At 46.3% G+C, this 3,021-nt stretch overlaps 1 non-coding gene across 1 annotated transcript; it reads right to left on the bottom strand.

The window, feature by feature from the left end:
• Nucleotides 1-2,496: 2,496 nt before the first annotated feature.
• On the bottom strand, nt 2,497-2,569 carry Trnak-cuu (transfer RNA lysine (anticodon CUU)). Its single transcript has one exon. It is a non-coding gene; the product is annotated as a tRNA-Lys (tRNA).
• Nucleotides 2,570-3,021: the final 452 nt, after the last annotated feature.

Below are 3,021 nucleotides of genomic sequence, written 5' to 3'. Positions count from 1 at the left end.
AGTCTTCAGATCCGAAGTCCGACGCCTTATCCATTAGGCCTCACGGTCACTGACGACCAACTACAACATGTATACGACTCATATCGAGACGCTCACACCCCTGAGGATTTGTGTTTTCGTTCTACACAGCCGCTGGCGCTTACTCTTTCCCACCCATTCCTTACATTCAACCTCTTACGAGACCGACCAAATGTAGACTGAGAAACAAGCCCACACACTTTGTGCATTCGGAATCGAAGGCAGGGCGTCCCTCGCCGCATTTGCTACGATGGCCATTTGCTACTTCTGCAGAAGCGGCGGCGGCGACAACTACGACGAGGACGACGACGACGACGACGACGACGACGACGACGACGACCGCGAGAGGCTCTGAGATATGTGAGAAACACATCTATAAAATGTAATTCAGACTGCCTCGTCCCTCCTTGTGCTGTAACGCTTTGGTAAATGCTTTATCTGCGCCATTCGCTTTAATCACATCTGAGAGTAATTCTTAAAAAAACGCCTGTCGCTAATTGTTCGTCATCACAGATACTGTTTGCTATACGGCCACAACGCGCAACTGATTTCCAAAATTCAGCTTTTTCCTGTGTGGATGGAACTTACGACGCCGGGTTTATTAGATCAGTGCTCTACCACTGAGCTAAAGAGGCGCGTCCTAGCCGTTCTCTTTGGTACTTCGCCCTTACGGTCGTCTCCATAATCAGACTTCAGCTGACAACACTTCATATTACCGGCTAATATTTGCAGCTATGGCGACCCATTACTGCTTAGCTACACATCTGACACGTAACCGATGTGCTCTCCAAACAACAACACTTGCATTTCAGAACATGTCTTTCACACATGTCTACAAAATCACCTTTACCTTCAAATACAGTTTCCTTGCGACTGACAGAGACGTAGGCAAAGTTTAAAGTTGCTTTTTCCATTACATCTCGTTAATCAGAAAAACGGTAATTTACATCTGCAGCGGAACAAAATTCCGTTCCACCCAGCGTGTGGCGCGAACCCACGACCCTGGGATTAAGAGTCTGTCGCTGTACCGACTGAGCTAGCAGGTTACCTCGGTGAATACCTGCCGGGTAGCATGTCACACAGTAATCGTTTGGGTTGGGTGGTCTTATACAGAATCTCTCCATGCTGCCTAATGTTTTACTAACGTCACACTCGTCACGTACTTCACTTTTATGTCATAATCATTTCTGAGAGGAAAAGAAGTTGCATAACAACACGCAGAGCTAGTGGCGCCAAATTAACACACATACCTTTTGTGACTCAAAAGCCGAACGAGTTACTTTCCGACGTTGTTTTAGATGTGCAAGTGCCAGTCAAAACTCGTGGTGTCGGCACTCTGCCGACCATTTCGCTAGTTAACACAGGTCTTGTTGTGTGATTTCAAGCTTAAGAGCATCTCCAAGCAAAAAATGGTCAACAGCAACATTCAGACGGTTTCGTACTGCTCAATTGCTACATTAAAACGGTATGTTTCTTTTTCAGAACTGGAAAAACACGAGCGTGACATCATTCGAACCTGTAGTCTTCAGATCCGAAGTCCGACGCCTTATCCATTAGGCCTCACGGTCACTGACGACCAACTACAACATGTATACGACTCATATCGAGACGCTCACACCCCTGAGGATTTGTGTTTTCGTTCTACACAGCCGCTGGCGCTTACTCTTTCCCACCCATTCCTTACATTCAACCTCTTACGAGACCGACCAAATGTAGACTGAGAAACAAGCCCACACACTTTGTGCATTCGGAATCGAAGGCAGGGCGTCCCTCGCCGCATTTGCTACGATGGCCATTTGCTACTTCTGCAGAAGTGGCGGCGGCGACGACGACAACGACGACGACGACGACAGGCTCTCAGATTTGTGAGAAATACATCTATAAAATGTAATTCAGACTGCCTCGTCCCACCTTATGCTGTACCGCTTTGGCAAATGTTTTATCTGCGCCATTCGCCTTATTCACATCTGAGAGTAATTCTTAAAAAAACGCCTGTCGCTAATTGTTCGTCATCACAGATACTGTTTGCTATACGGCCACAACGCGCAACTGATTTCCAAAATTCAGCTTTCTACTGTGAGGATGGAACTTACGAAGCGTGGTTTATTAGAGCAGTGCTCTACCGCTGAGCTAAAGAGGCGCGTCGTAGCGGTTCTCTTGGGTACTTCGCTCTTAGGGTCGTCTCCATCATCAGACTTCAGCTGACAACACTTCATATTACCGGCTAATATTTGCAGCTATTGCGACCCATTACTGCTTAGCTACACATCTGACACGTAACCGATGTGCTCTCCTAAAAACAACACTTGCATTTCAGAACATGTCTTTCACACATGTCTACAAAATCACCTTCACCTTCAAATACAGTTTCCTTGCGACTGACAGAGACGTAGGCAAAGTTTAAAGTTGCTATTTCCATTACATCTCGTTAATCAGGAAAACGGTAATTTACATCTGCAGCGAAACAAAATTCCGTTCCGCCCAGCGTGTGGCTCGAACCCACGACCCTAGGATTAAGAGTCTGACGCTCTACCGACTGAGCTAGCCGGTTACGTCGGTGAATACCTGCCGGGGAGCACGTCACACAGTAATCTTTTGGGTTGGGTGGTCCCATACAGAATCTCTCCATGCTGCCTAATGTTTTCCTAATGTCACACTCGTCACGTACGTCACTTTTCTGTCATAATCATTTCTGAGAGGTAAAGAAATTGCATGACAACATGCAGAGCTAGTGGCGTAAAAATTAACACACATACTTTATGTGACTCAAATGCCGAACGAGTTACTTTCCGACGTTGTTTTAGATGTGCAAGTGCCAGTCAAAACTCGCGGTGTCGGCACTGTGCCGACCATTTCGCTAGTTAACACCGGTCTTCTTGTGTGTGTTTCAAGCTCAGGAGCAACTCCAAGCAAAAAATGGTCAACAGCAACATTCAGACGGTTTCGTACTGCTCAATTGCTACATTAAAACGGTATATTTCTTTTTCAGAACTGGAAAAACAC

The sequence above is a fragment of the Schistocerca gregaria genome, chromosome 8, assembly GCF_023897955.1.
Source record: "Schistocerca gregaria isolate iqSchGreg1 chromosome 8, iqSchGreg1.2, whole genome shotgun sequence".
NCBI classification, from domain to species: domain Eukaryota; kingdom Metazoa; phylum Arthropoda; class Insecta; order Orthoptera; family Acrididae; genus Schistocerca; species Schistocerca gregaria.
Note: the sequence above shows the minus strand (reverse complement) of the source record. Positions and strands in the feature narration are given on the sequence as shown.